The following is a 16,253-nucleotide window of genomic DNA, read 5'->3' as shown; positions in this document are numbered from 1 at the left end:
TGTAAACAGAGCCACCGCTGCGGCGGGAAATTTAAATAGGGAAGCATGTGAGAGCAGTGAAGTAAAATGCATGCAAAACAGAGCTCGACTGGAGTAATTACACTTATATTCGTTGCAAGCTAATGGAAAACTCATAAGAGGGCAGACAGTAATTAAAAGGCTTGTATCGTATTGTTTTAACATGGGTTATGGGTAGTCCCTCATGCCAGTACCATCAGTACAAAACGAAGTGGATCTGTGCTTGGGTTCGAACGTAGACCACGACGAATCCGTAATGAAAATACCTATGAAAAATACTTAAAAAGTATCGTTTGCTTTACTGTGCAGACAACTTAATATGTGCTTTAATGACAATGCACGATAAATTTTCGTTTGAATGAGGTCCCGGAAATGGTTTATACGTGAATGTACGACTCTTCGTGTGTATACTGCGATAAGGCTGAAAGTGAGTAAGTGAACCGACGGAAAAGCACGGGAATAAATTTGGCGGTCAAGTCATCTAATAGAAAACATTCATCCATCGGTGGTTCAAACATCGATTTATGATAGACGACACCTTGTGCAAATAACGTTAGCAGTAAATTCCCACACCTTTCGAAATAATTATTCTGGAATATTTACATAACATATGAATATAGTGTTTCTTTTAATGTGCATGAAACTTATTTCTTCTTTATGAAGTTTGAATTAACCAAAGCCCGGTTCTTGACTTATTTCATCAGAAATAGATAACGCCACCTATGAAACAATCGTGAAGTTGTAACGATAAGGACTTACTAGAAGGCTTTCGGCAGACAAGCACCAAGCGCAGAGAGACGTCGCTCAAAGATACACACAAAATCCATCTATAAGTGTTTCGTCTCAGCACGAAAATAGATGGACAGAAGAGAATACCGTAATATGAAGAGAAGGCGACGAGAACATGTCATCGCTGGTCGTATTCCCGTTGAGACCGAAGGGGTTAATAGAGCCAAACAATCGTGAGTAACCGGTAGAATTAAAAGGGAAAAACAAGGAACATCTCATAGTCGCGCTACAGGTCGCTCAGAAAAAATGTTCTCAAGAGCTATTCTGAGACAACGACGTACGTTGGAATGGGGTAAATACAGAAGTTTGCTGTTTGTAACTCAAGTCCAAAGGACCGCACGCTTGAGATTTACGAGAAAATGTAATTAAAAATTGCAGTGAGATGCAATGGTTAGATTTGATTCTATTTGTGTGCCTAAAGACGTCAGCTCAAGTGTCCAGTAATTTTCTAAAACAATAGCTTGATCATAGACATTACTACTCAAAAAGTCAAGCACGAATGGGTTTGCGCCCGTGTAAATGGCATAGTGATTTTACAAGACTTCCACTATTTATGATTCTAGTGTGCGTGCTATGTTATGTACGCATGAACAGCACATTGTTTGCTGTTCATTACATCGTGCAGTTGTTGTTCATTTATTTGCTTCGTGTCTCGTTGCTGTGATTATCGTCATTATCGTTATCATCATCATCAGTTCCTCTCTACAAACACCGCTAGTCTCTTTATCGATACAAGGGCTGCCGCTACTGTTAAATAACGTACAAGCCTCCGCCCGTCTGTTGCATGTATTTTGTCGTTTTGTAGCAACGAAGCTTGACCATCGCCTGCCGCCACCGTCGTCGTGCGCTTGCGCTTTCCCTTTGTTGCTCATTCTGTATATGCTTATGTGCGTGTGTGTGTGTGTGTGTGTGTGTGTGCCTGTGTGCCTGCCTGCACTTTTCACGTTGTGCATCTCCTCCTTACTTTTTACCTTTCCTTCTCGTTTGCGTTCCCCTCTCTGTTCGTTCGTCTGATCGGCTCTATTCTTTCAACTTCCTACCCCTAAATGCACTTGACTCATCCCATTTAGTTTGACTGCTGCCGTTGGACGTCTGCTGTAGACGATAGAGAAAGACGAACTGTGTGTGACCTGGCGTTCTTGCGACGCAATAGTTCTTGCTCCTGCCGCTGCTGTTGTTAGCGGCGGTAGCGACGCTCCAGTCGCCACCGCGACATGTACGCCATTAGAAATATAATATTCTGCATTTTGTTCATTAACATTATTTGTGCCCGCTGCTGCTGTTCCTGAAGTTGACGCACCATTCACTTGGTCAACATCAGTGACGGTGAATGGTTAAGTTAATTCATCTTGCAACTCATCCGATCTTTAATTAGTTCTCGATATTTATCATCAAAATATACATTATTATCCTCATCCACATCGACAACAACGACATCAATGCTATAGCCAACAAACGATAATCGTGGTGATGGTGATTAGGTTAATTATAATATAGTCTTATGATGCGTCGTAAATGAACGAAAACATATTCGTCAAAACGATCGCCACAAGCCCGCGCGTTTACGGAAACATTTGTTAATGGAACGACAGTTTTGAGTGTTAGTCCTCTACGTTGAAATAAACGGCCACCTTTTAGTTCGGCACCGTAGGTCCTCACATGGACCCGGCGTCATTCTTCGTCAAATCTCGAAACTTCCCTGCCTCAATAGCCCCACTTGCTGTTCGACGAAAGATAGTGGGGGAAGAAGATCTTCTCCATTAAGCCGTTTGGAGCACGAGACAGTATTCATTTTCGAGACCAATCTTTGCAAGATTTATTCTGTAGCTAGGTGGCTGGTTGGTCAGGTGCTTAGTTCCTCTCGAAGCGCAGATAGGCATCGCTAGCTTTTGATTTACACATTAGAAATTGACGCTTTGCTGGGTCGGTCTAACGGCCTTTTCGCTACGAACTCAATAATTTTTTTTATAACACACATAAGGGACCATTCCTTCTTTTGAACTCCACACGACCCTGTGTAGAGTATTTGGGCAATGCGAAATTTGCGTACACCTCCCATAAAAGCCCGGTCTGCCAAAGTGTTAGGCGGTTACTATCATCCACGGACGTTATCTTCAAAGGCTTGTTATACAACTTAGCGCCTTGTAAATCTTGCGGTGTAGGCCATATTACTAATCAGACACACATGAAAAATGGCACTTAAGTCTCTAACTCGGTATAGCTATACACGGTATCATATATTAGAAAATAAGATTTACATTTTCCGCTTAATAGTCCTTGCTGCTATAACAAAACCTAAATGAATGTACCTATTAGCTGACTCTTGTTGTTAGGATTTCAAAATAGGACACATAGTTGATCCAGTTTTCTGTGTCCGTTTTGTTCTATATGTAAATCCCCTCAATATGCCGCGTTAGTTGCTGACTAGGCTCTTTGGGCTTTCGTAAGAACAGGAGGTGTTTCATTTCAGAGTAACTTAGCGGAATATTTTATTGCAGTAACAATCTGCCAAAATAAGATAGTTTTCTAATGGGCATTATTTAGATGAAGTCAGGGTACGTTGATATTCCACCTCAAACATTTTAGCATGGCATTGCGGCGTAACTTAAGTCACTTCATCACACGGGTATTCAGCGGAGCCAAATACACTATCATAACTGGAGTGGCCCCAATATCGCGAACGGACCTATCTTAACTAGCGTAATCCGCCAACCCAGCGAATTTGTAACGAAGGAACTAACAGGACTATTGTAATAATAACGAACTATACTGAGCGAATTGAAGAGATCACACAGAAGCAACTGTGAGAATGTTTTGTTTGTAGATGGTGTGCCGCCTTGAGTATGTGTGTGGCCTAATAAGCAAGTGGTCTAGGTGTTCGTCCGGTGACCGGCGTTCTGCAGCCGCTGGCCGTCCGAGGGCTGATTCGATTTCAAATGACGCTGTTTCGGATGTCGTTCAAAAGGCCACTTGATCACGCCAGCGACACGGCGTATGAGTTGTGTAATATGGGGTAACAGTACGCGTCAAATCAGGGATCACAATGACCTTCAGTCGCCCCTTGCGTCCGTGTGCTCCGTTATTATAGGCGATGCGCTTATTAGTATTTCAGCTCCTACAAATGCATCCGCCTTGCAAATTCAACAAAAGTGTCTGTATATAGCATTTTGTTTACTTGCGACAATTTGGCAGCTAATTGGCCTTCTGATGTCCCGAAAAAGTCTCGCCGTCCCCATTTAGCAGTTTTCATGTAGAAATTAGTGGCCATAGAAGAAAAGCCAGCATTTATCACTGGAAAGTAAGCTCTTCCGAATGTCTCTAGTGAATAACCCGTAATGGCTAGAAGCCTTATACGTAATAGACTATATGAGTGAGTCCTTATACGCGTAAAATATATTAAATTGAAATCAATTTTACGTGCCGTGGCGACCATAAATCGGTAATTTCTAAACTCGATCAGAAATAAGTCGACCCAGGTAGAGAATGAAATATTTTAAGATCTATGGATAACTTCTCTAACTTAAGTTTGAATACATAAAAGGTTGGCATCTAAAAGTGTCAATCTTTTCGAAGTCAAGCTTTTCCTGAAATAACTTTTCCGAGCAACACCAGCCCCGATCGAAAGAGCAACTAAACCCGTTGTATAGGTTTGTAAAATAAAATGTAGTTTTTTGATAGCTTACGTTACTACTAATTTCTTACAATTGGTGCATGCTATTAATTATAGCTGGAAAGCAAATAAATTCAAATTTTGTATCGTCATCTCTGCTACGCCAGGCAAGTGAAACGAAGCAGATGTGCTGTAAGGCTAGCAACGTTTTCGTGCTATTTAATGTCAGATGAAAGAACGAGAGCACAAAAATAGAAAAAAAAAACAAAAAAGAAAAAAAAGAATTGTAAGGTAACAAAGTTGGACTGAAGTCAAAATTGAGACGAATTATCACGGCTTTAATTAGTACAGCTGCAAAAACGAGAAAAAAACTCACACAAATCTCATTTTAATGGGGGCTCACAGTGTAGGGCAAAGAACTGCTAGTCTCGGCACCATCCGTTGGATCTCGTATTCGTCCCAATCATTCACAACTCGTTGTCCGGATGACTGGTAGGATACAGCCGTCTAGAATCTAACATATACGCACAGATAGAGAGACGATGAGAAGAAACAACAGACACGCATTACCTCTTACCGGCTGGAGTTGTTTTTCGTCGAATTGAACCTTAGCAACAAAAGGAACAATTACAATAGTAACTCATGTCACCTACGGCCTACAGAGTTGGCTGGCTTTGGTTAACCGTCGAGAACGTGGCAAAAGTAGAGAATTGGCTAAAATAGTTACACTTCCCCTTGTTGCCGGAGAAACTTTATACAATTACCGTGTTTTTCTAATGAAGACTCTTTCGTTTAACTATGAACACCGCGTCCGTCACAAATGTAGTGATACCTACTCGGATTCTGCCACGGTATTGAAGCACGGTGAAGTTGAGGGTCACTGCATGGAGTATCTCTTGCGCAATCGTTGCTGACGACCGTGGGCTTATTTGTCTGGCGATGAAGATAATAGTAGTGACAAAAAAAAAACAAGTTTGAGTGACGAGTAGGAACGAACAGCAGTCAGTGAAAAAGGATTTGTGTTTGGTCTGAATGACGACTGACGATGCTGACGGTAAGACAGACGACGGCTACGCAAAACACTGTCGTCCACATGACAGTAGAAAGGCAACAATTTAGTGTAAGTAATGGCTTGATCCTTTTTCAGACGCAGATCTGCCTAGGCTTTTAGGTGTGGCAGTCATAGAATAGCGTGAATCAATTGAGATGCTTAAACACTCTAATTAGTAATCCTATATGTAATTTATACAGCGACGCTAGAAGAAAAATCGTTTCAGACAAACAAGTAGCGAGCGTTTATGTGCGGATTTCTCAGATCGATCAATTGCGATAAAATCGTCGAGCTAAACGATTTAGGAAGTTATGATTTGTAAATTTAGCGGTGGCCTTTTTGTGCGTTAAAGTAAGACGTATGCTGATAAAAATGAACCTATCTTATACCGTGAAAGGGTGATTTCAGCGACACGTTTTACGTAAATTTCCCATGCAGAATCGCATAATACATAGCAATGTAAACGTATGGACGACATCTCTTAACAATAGGAAAGCAAACTGATCTGGAATATAAGCCCGGAGCACTTACTCGATTGCGAGAGCGCTCCTAGCCGGCCTGCTTGGATGAAATAAACGAGTTTTTTCCTTACTGCTTGAGCCTTATATTGTAAGTTGAGCGGTCTCCAGCCGCTTTAAAGCGCTCGACTAGCTTAAAATAATTAATGGTATTTAAATTTTCTGCTTAATTGCATCCTACGATAGTCACAATTAAATTCCGCTGGGTACGTTAAAAATAGACAATAACACTCCTAACGTAAATGTTTCTGTAAGGTTTAAGGTAGCCTTGCAAGCTAATTTCCTGCAATGTTAGCTATATATTATGTAGTTATCAACTGGAAGTATAAAGCAAAGTATTGCCGATTGAAATTCGGGTTTAATTTTTCCTATTTTTACTACTGACAATAATCTGAAGGCTCAGTGTGAATCTGCAAAGGTCTTCTAATAGATATGCTCCCGCCGCTATCATTACAACTTGGGTTACACAGTACAACAACTGTAGTAAGACTCATTGCTCCCTGCCCTGATTGCGCCGACACGTGTCGACAGGTATCTGGCCATTTCCCTCCTTTGTGGCAACAACCCGTTGACAGCCATGATTGCCATTAATCACAAGCAATCTATTCCTAACTCGACTTGAATTGTAATTCTCATTTTGCATTTCTACGCTCATAAACCGAGAGCTAAAACAGCGTCGGCAGTAGCAAGAACAACAGCTACCTTGCACGCACAGAACGTCCCGCATCTCAGCGTTCAAAGAGCTTCTGCAACGGACTGAAGGAAGACAACAAACGCTCATTAAACACAAGGCCGAGAAAGGGAAAACTCCGACTGACTGACTGACTGACTGCTTTCACGGCAGCAACTCAAAACGCTGTTACAGCTCTTTATGACGGGTTACCTTCCGCAGGCGTAGAAGCGCGGACCGAACGTTAGAGGGTTTCGAGGAACGTCGGTATCGAAATCGTTTCCACTGCGTCCTCCCGCTACTGCATCGTGCTAGCCAATCGGTAGAGTCCGCAGCCACCTAATATGTTCATTCATTTAATAAGATAGATTAAAAGTCGATACCTCCGAAAAAGATCGGCTTCGAAAAGGTGATGGGCTTCTTGTTATGAGAAAAAAAATACATTTAGTCACATGAACGGTTGTAGTCTGGAGATTTGGGCGGAGCAAGGGTTTTCAGGCGGTTGAATATATTGGTGAAACAACATTAAATAGCTGGAAAAAAAATCCTATTGAGCTAATCCTTGAGATTTAGTCCAAACGCATTTAAGTATTACAAACGAAGTGAGAAACTCTAGAGCTTTCATCTTGTAATGTGTGACTCAGAACACTTAACGTAACAAGTCCTTGTCTCATTGCTCAAGCGAAGAAATGCTAGCACTTCACAACATAAGTAACAATTATAACTGGCCCTGCAGTTTATATAGATGAGTACACGTATTTTATACATATGAATGCTGCTTGAGAGTAGCTGATTTGAGTTACTACTAGTTGATTGACAGCGCCCACTTCTAAAACAGACAACGGTTGGTTTGGCAGAAGCTTAAGTGCTCCCAAAAACGCTTTCGCTAAGAACGCAGTGTGTCAGCACTGCATGATATCTCATACCGTTCAATCTGCTCTATTGGACCTAGTCGATTCCCATGTCTTCACAGAAGCCATCTGTAAAGTGGACCATATAGAGATCCTCCCCTTCCTGCAGCGATCGTGTTGTTAAGGTACGTCTTATCTGTCCGACATAGCGCTGCTGTCTTTGTTGCTTTCGTCACCTGTTCAGGCTGTCCTGGACGTTATCACTGTGGTCGGTCCAAATCGGCGAGTTCATAAAATTATAGCTTTCTATTATCGCGTGTCGGCGTTTGCTTGCCATTTTCTCTTGGACGTTAAATTCTGTTGTTGCTGTTACGTTGACTGCTATGGTCGTCACTGCTATATACAGGCTACATACGGTAGGTGCACATACGCTGAAATTATAATCAGTATACGGCCACCCAACTACAATTACTGACGACATCTTTATGCTAATCAAACGTTCCCATGAATTCTGCCGAACAGTACCTCTCTGGTAATAACAGAAAAAAGAAACATGAGTTTCGCATATGATAACGCAAGAAAACAGGTGCTTGTGTTAAACCTATCGCAATACCAAGTATCGATTAATCTTAGTTTATATATACGATATTGTCGATTTGCTCTAGTTAACAATGAGTTGTCGACGCAAAACTAGCGAAATTTGCAGTACCTGCAACTAGTGAAGGAAAAAAAAGCAGCCTTTTAGGTGGGCCTAGATAGCAGGCTGTGATATGAAGGAAGTTAATTTGCCGATATTTTTACCTTTTTACCGCTTGCTTATTGCCAAATGCGATTAAAAAGCGCCCTATGTCCTCCACAAGCCTACTATAGTTTCGTTTTTCTGCTTCGTTAACTTTAAGTTGACTTCAATTTTGAAGCTGTAGAGATTGACGTCTCTGGTGCACAACGTGCGTTTTCTATACCTGCTATAATTTGGTTTTGGCGAGGTTAACCAAACGGCCAACGGTGCGCCGGCCGTTTCATATATGATGCTTCGGCAGAGATGAAAGAAGTTGCCAGATTCAACAACGACCTAGAATATGAACCCATTAGATTATAATCAGGCATTTTGAATGTGCGAAATTTTGTTAGAAAATAAGGGCTTGGGTGTGGCGAAACTGGCTATCCTGGATAAAAAAAAACTGCACAAGAAGGCACAATTTTTCGTTTCTTTCCAGTTCATCAGTGCGACATCACAACAACAAGCTTCCATACAGGATTGTTATGGATAAGGACAAATAGGGTGTCCATATGAATTAGAAAAATAAATGGGTAGCTTTAAGAGGTATACTTAACTCTAGAGTTAGGCAGATTTCGGTTGTAGAGCCGATAGCAACGAAACTGACAACAAGTATTTGTATATAGCCAATTGCTGCACACTGAAAGGATCGATCGGACAGCTTCGAAATGATACAGAAAGCAAGGTCGTCCTTATCTACGACAATACCAGGTTACATGTGACAAGGGTTGAAAGGGTACAAGAGTAAAAGAACTTAGGTGGAACCTTTTTTGCACCCACCAAGCATAGCGTCCCTGGCAAGTTAAATTAGTCGAAGTACATTTTACAGTGTAACGACGCTCAAAAATTGGCCGAAAATTCTTCAACATTGCTGTCGAGAAGGGATAAATAAATTGGTTGGAAAACGGGAAACCGTTGAGGAGAATGACGGCAAATACGTTATTCTTTTGCTAAAATTTAACTGCAATGCTGTTTCCTTTGTTGGATGACGAAGCCGACCTTGATTGTTTAAGTTTAATGGGTGTATCAACAACCTTCAAAGAAATGGTTTCTGGCAGAAAAAGCTGGCAGATTCTGTTAAGGGCTTGATTCTGGAAGTTGACTCAGCCCCTGAAAGGGCATGCTGTTTAGTTAACGTTTTCAAGCTTAAGAACACGACAAGAGTTGATGTATTGAGAGGAATCTACGTTAGATCACATCATTGATACCCATGTGGTCAGTAGCCCTGATCTACTCATTTATGAGTATCATTCCCACATTATTTAAAACTATCTTCTATACGGAGCTAAAACCTAGAATTGAGCGAAGACCTTCAAAAATCGCAATCGGTAACAAAGTATAGAGTTGTTGTTGTTTTATACCGTTCTGTTACTGTGACGTCTTGATAACGACGTGATAGAACTGAAGCCGCTCTTGTAGCGCAACATTTACAATTGCGAAAATTGCTTTATTTAGAGAAAGGACAAAAACGTTCGTATCTGTCCGCGCCCGTTAACTCAAGCTGTTCACAGGAGCGAAAATTTACTAAATAGACTGCTTCGAAGTTCGTATACGATTACGCTTACTACGCGCTACTGGATGCGCACAGTAGCGCTAAAAAGGAACGAGAAAATGTTTTATTGTAATTTGTTTCCTAAAATTACTGGCATGGGTGTTCGGGTAACAAACAACCCCCCGGATATGGCCTTTGTGTAATTAAAAAAAATAAGCTGAGATAAGCAGCTTTAAATAAATGTGCTTACCGTAAAGAATATATTAAGCCTTCATATCTGAATTCTGTGGCATCCTTAGAAAAACGCCTCAGGTTTTTACGGCAACACACTTATTCTCCTCTTAGGGGAATTAGTTCAATTTAGGATTTCAACCAGTCGCCGGTAATGTGATTATCAGAGTGATATAATATAGACCGTTCTCACTATCATTATCACCGCCATAACATTCTCGCAAACCTTGCAAGATCACTTATATCTTTTTTTTTTTCGAGTAATTTTAAGGATGCTTTATACGCTAGCAACCTCAACGTTTTCCCGCGAATTTTTTTTGAAATCGTTATAATCGAGTTCGATTAGGATCGATACAAAATAGAAATGAACTAATGTAAATTGATCGATGAATCGCTAGGCATTGTTATTGTATATTTGGCCGTTATATAAAAAAAAAAAAAAAAAAAAAGGTACCTGCATTAGTAGTACTAAGAGTTGAAAAACGGTCGGACGATATATGGGTGGATATATAGTGCGGTGGGTATCGTCATTATCAGAGGGAACGATTTACTCTAAGGGGTAAAACACGGTTTGTAATGACGGGTTCAGATAATTAGCTCAAAGAAGGGCACGACCGATGTGCAATTATTGGCCCCAAATTGTATACAGATCTGGTTACAGGCGAAAGGGAAATTTCAAACACTCGAAGCCGCAACCCGGTATATGGATGCATTGTATCGCAATTTGATACATGAGCATGATATTTTTATATGCCAATTCGTTGGGTGCATTTTAGGTATCTAAACCTTCAGGTCATTGTGAGGAAAGGCCTCGTTTCGTGGCAATGCGACAGGCAGGAAAACATTATCCCTGTGATAGGTAGGTGATAGCTAAGCACCCCATCCGTCTGATAAAGCCCTCAATGGCGATGCCGGACGTAAAAATTTGAAGACTGCACTGAAACATTCTCCTGAAGATCGTAAATCTCCTGAACGTGCCGCTCAGCAAAAGAAAGGAAACCGGTTGAGTGGAACTAAAATGAGTGCTCTAATGTTAAATGACAAAACAGTAGATAAAAATCAGAGAATAAACAAAAGTTATGACGTTGCACAATGGCTTTATTTTACTATTTCATTATATTTTTTTATTTTTCAACACTTAGGTTCACGTAAACTCCAGTTGTATAATTTTATTTATATTATATTATATATATATATATTTATGATTTGTTGACCCTAGCCCCCAACGAGGTTATGCTGTGCAATGTAAAGCCGGCTGCTGATGAATTAAGCAAGAGTATCCGCAATATGCGGTGCGTATGGCGTATAAAGTACCGCTGTTATGTTAATAATTATAATTTTAATAAAGAGCTATATTAATAACGTGCGATACGTATTGACCACAACGACCGCCAAAGCTTTTACAATCTTTTAATGCACGATCACATATTTCTACTAAGCCTAGTTGTATCCCTAGGCAACTTAAGTCATTCAGTAAGTTAGCGTTAACAACGTTTTCACATAGAGTTCTCAAGCTAATCATGGATGGTTTAATAAAAGGACTTAACCTGTTGGAGGAATAGCTGAAACTGTAATAAAAAATATTTCGATTCTTTGTCGTCCTGAATGAATTGTCAAAAAAACACCTAGTGGTTTCATATAGTTTCTCTTTTTTTCTCTAATAAAAAAGCGGCTTATGCATTCTCTATATTTACATATAATGGATACCTATACATAGGTACCGTGTGCCCATTTTTAAGAGAATTAAGTAGATGTTTCATATGACTGTCTGATCGGAAAGTATTCATCTGAAGATGCAACAGAAACAAGGGAGCTGACGTACAGGAAGGCTGCTAATGGAGCTAAGGGGTGATTCGTGTGCTGTCTCAGCGCATACAAAGTACCTCATTCGTGAATCCCGTACACTCAGCTACTTGAGGCGGTTCGAGGCGCGTCGGATCGCAAAGGTGATTGGGCACGGAGTAAGGGGCATGAAAGCTTTTAGCTCGAAACTGAAAACCTCCTATGCGCTCCTCGACGCCCTTATTACCCGCCAGTGTTCATCCTTGAGAAGCGCTCGATAGTTCGTGGCTATACTAAGCAGAAACCAATATCACTATAATTAGTTTTTCGCCAGAATTCATGGATACATCGTACGCCTCTAGGATACTACATGTCTGAAGGAGATCATCGAGCGGAAAGTGTAAAGAGCGAGTGTGATGTACCGCATGGCCTGCCAACATCCACACAGAACTGATCTGCGTGCTCCGAAACATAACTGTCACTTATATATGCGAGATGAAACTAAATATTTAAATCCTTCCTTTCACGGGCACGCAGAGCAATTATATGACACGCCATGTAATATTCCTATTCAGCGATTACCATAACGTTCCAGACTTTAAACACTGCGAACTATCCGTGACCCATCTGTTAAACGGTAAACTCGCGCACGTTAGATGACTTTATTCTATTATTTATGACACGATCGTTCTTTGAATTGAACCAGCTTTGTTAACACTAAATTAGATCGCTTCGTGATGTATCGATTAATTCCGCTTGGTTGAATCTACCGTCGGCAAGATGTACCGTTTCGATATTTAGTAACTACGTAACACGTAAGGCTGACATTGAAGTGTACAAGCTATATCTTCAGTGTCCGAAACAAATATGGGTCAATAATGATGGGGCGTAGAGGTGACGTAGCTCTTCGGTCAACAGGATGCGGGGATCGCCATTAGAGATCGAATAAACATTTTCACAGAGCTCCGCTACGTATCCAATATTAATGTAATTAAACAATAATAACAGTTGTTATTTGTAAACTGTGCATAGAACGGCTCAGACGAATAAAATTAGCTGGCTATGGCCCAAGCATTTTCGGAGCTCATTAGCAAATCATTATGTTTTCACTAGGTTTCAGGCGACACAATGTGCTAGTGGTTGCGATGCGGCCAAACTCTAGCAGATTAGTTGACTGTCAGTCACTTTTTTCAGCCATCTAATGAATGCGCCTGTGCCATCCTCTGAATGACAGTTACACCTATCGTATATAGTGGTATTCGTTCTCGCGTCAAAACAGATGGAAGCACAGGAAATGGCGCACAGATCTACTACTGTAACCTTTCAGGCTCAGTTGTTCGATGGGTCGAAAAACGAGGTAAAGCCGGGGGCATCGTGATCACGTCGCCAAAGAGCACAAAAAATATGACGCTCAATGGGGGTGTCAACTGTCTTCTCGACGATGCAGATAGTTCTGTGCGACCCCGTGCCTCTGAAGGGAAAATATGACCCAATTTTTGTGTGATTTCGGATAACATCAATTCTAGCGTACTGAATATTGGCTTTTCCCAATAAACAACGCACAAAGTACTTTGCGACATTTTCAGATGAGCATATACCGGAGTTCGGTGTTATATAATTGTTATTCTTGCAGAACACGAAAGCATTTTACGCAAGTGTGTGAGATTAAGTTTAGCTTGAATAAACGCGATACGTTCATCCACGTAGTAACTAAAATACAGTAAAGATCATATAGGTAGATGATACGATGCGGGTGAACGCAGTCTCGTAACGGTCTCGTTTTAGATCGCGTATTTTGTTAGCGAAGCACAGTTGATGCTAGACTTTTCTTGCCATATGTCCTAGATACGCCTACGACGCCGGTAAAATCACGACTTGCTGCACAGAACGATGCTTCTGTCGTATAGTGCAGAAGCTCAGCGGTTCTATACAATCGTGCGTCTATCATTCACTAAATTCATGCGTAAAAATTAAACGACTTTTGTCAAAAACAAGTTGTGCCGTATCAATATTTACATTTGTAGGCAACTCGCTTATGGAGATTATGTGCTATGAAACAAGCCCAAATACATTAAATCCTCTAGTGTCGTAGCAGCCAACGTCTCATCAATAAATTTTTTGAACTGAGTTACTACGCGCTCCTAATGCGCCGTGCGGCAGCAGCGTCGAGCAGGCCTGCCTCGAGTAGGGGCCGCGGGGACACTTCCCGCCTTAGGCAGCATCACCATTGGCCCAAATATTTGTCACGCTCTCCCCTTCCCCTATCAGACACTCACTAACATAGAAACAGTAGCGTCGACACACCTGTCCGAGGCGCGTTGTACGGCGCCAGCTATGCCAGCTCAGAGACAACTGGCGCAGCCCGGTGTCCGTTCGTTGCAGCCGGCTCGCCAACTACTGGGCATTGTAGCGCGCACACGTGTACAGAGACACTGTGTACAGTTTGTCCATTCGCTCATTGTATGTAAAAGCCCCGCCGCGACGGAAGCGCGAATGGCAGCCCATGCTGTAGTAGGTGTTGTACGTGTACGACGCGATGATCACCCACGGTGCTAGCTAGGTTAGAATTTGTAGGATCGAAACGGTAGAGTTGGACTATCATCGGCTAGTATTAGGTCGTCTAGCCACCAAAGTTCGGGCGGCCGGCCGGATCCGTTTCAACAAGGCCCTTCGAAGCGCGTACACGGAGCGACATGACACCCCGCTAATCCCGCTCCCTCTGGCTTTACACCCACCGCCACTGCTGCCATCATAATGAAATTGTAGCCAGCGGACTCAATATACGTGCACACACATCCGCACGCCTGTATCTATATATTAGATTATATTTTAACACTCATATAAACAACGTATTGCGCACACGACAGAGGCTGAACCGCGGTATTTGTTTTTCTGCTTTTATTATATCTGATAGTCCCTTCGAACTACCTCAGACGAGACTAACGAGACCTACCTGCTATAACGTGGCGACCGTTGCAAAGTGTGCAAACAAACATTGCGGCCATTGTACTGTATCTGCTTCTTGGCGTGGTTTATCATATAAATGAGACGTCACATGTTTGCCCATGTCATGGTTACACCTTCGTCGGCAGCTCAACCTTAGAAGGAGAGCTCAAGTCCAGCCTATGTTCATACTGCCGACCGATATCAGACTGGATGTCTTCACCTGTTCTTAGGACCCACTCTCACCAACTACAGGCCTTCCGGTACAGGGAAACTAAATTCGACCAGATTTGATGTGTGGTCTTGAGTTAGATTTTGGAATTTCGTATTCAATACGAACAGCTCAACTGTAACATTTATGTGTATTTACGGCACGTAATTCTAGCTTTGACATTGGCTACCGTAGCAGCGCGTTATACTCGACACTCTGCACGTCAAAGCAGCACCAGTATCACCATCATCATCATCATTCAGTTTCGCAATATCATAATTAAAATGAGATCTGGTCGGCCTGCCTCAATGTCGGTGCTGTACTGATTGCTTAGTGGGCCGATGTTAACGTTTAGGCGTTGGCCTTAACCGAAACATCGCAAACACAATAACAGGCACGGCGACGATGACAACAACAACAACAACTGTAACAGCAGACCAAGCGTCGGATTATTACGCGGCAGAGTTCAGTGGGCGCGGACGTGCGAGACGTCCGAAATACCATGCTTACCTAGCCGAACACTGCTGCCTCGCACGATGTATGGCTCGCAAAAATAAGTTTTTGCCAATTCCCAGTAAACTTTTTCTATTGAAAAGGGAAAAATCTTTCTCAACTTAACAGCTCATTAACTAGCTGTCAACAAAATCTGATCGTTTCATGATGACGCCGTATTTTCTTCTACATGACAGTTCAAAGAGACCTACTTCGAGAGCAGACTTACGTGCCTGGGTCTCAGCGATTTAGGCTAGGGATTATATTTATGACGAACACCGAAGTTAAGACAAATCTTTCTGTGGATGACGGTTGTTTTCTTCTAACTTTTCAGCCCTGACATCGAATATATATAGTTCCACACATTCCAGGTGCGTCTTGAACCTTTCCAAATATATATACTAGCGGAATTTTTTTTTGCTTTTGTAACAAACGTTTGTTCTGGGTTATACAGTGCAAATGACCGCAGCTGGCTTACCCTGTCCGAAAAAGTGTGTACACTATCTACGGTAGGCTTCAGCGTTCATTTGCATACAACTAATATTCCTTACAATTCTAGGCTTCCTTTGATATTGTAGCGCAATTTTCGACTCGGTTGCAAATCTTCCCGAGTGCTCGGCTCTTCGCGTAAACTTGAATGTAATTTGGCGTCAGATTTGGAAAGCGGCCAGCGTGTTGAAAAGTTCTCGCGATGACGTAGGTGCGCCGTCCTATTGCACATTTGCAGATCTCATTCGTCATCCCTCCCGAACGCGTGTTGAAACAGATACTCGCATTTTTGGATAGTTAAGACTTGTCGTGTAAAGTTCCTAACAGC

The 16,253-nt window shown here is 41.8% G+C and overlaps 1 long non-coding RNA gene across 3 annotated transcripts in view; it reads left to right on the top strand.

Annotated features, from left to right (window-relative positions):
- The first annotated feature begins 87 nt into the window (after positions 1-87).
- The window catches only part of LOC111260783 (uncharacterized), a 57,625-nt gene continuing 41,459 nt past the window's right edge, over positions 88-16,253 (top strand). For all 3 annotated transcript variants that reach the window (XR_002680548.2, XR_015311197.1, XR_015311196.1), the window contains exons 1-2: positions 88-445; positions 723-1,099. This is a non-coding gene — a long non-coding RNA (uncharacterized LOC111260783). The remainder of the gene's footprint in view (positions 446-722; positions 1,100-16,253) is intronic.

The sequence above is a fragment of the Varroa jacobsoni genome, unplaced genomic scaffold, assembly GCF_002532875.2.
Source record: "Varroa jacobsoni isolate VJ856 unplaced genomic scaffold, vjacob_1.0 scaffold_476, whole genome shotgun sequence".
In the NCBI taxonomy this organism is placed as follows: Eukaryota; Metazoa; Arthropoda; class Arachnida; order Mesostigmata; family Varroidae; genus Varroa; species Varroa jacobsoni.
Note: the sequence above shows the minus strand (reverse complement) of the source record. Positions and strands in the feature narration are given on the sequence as shown.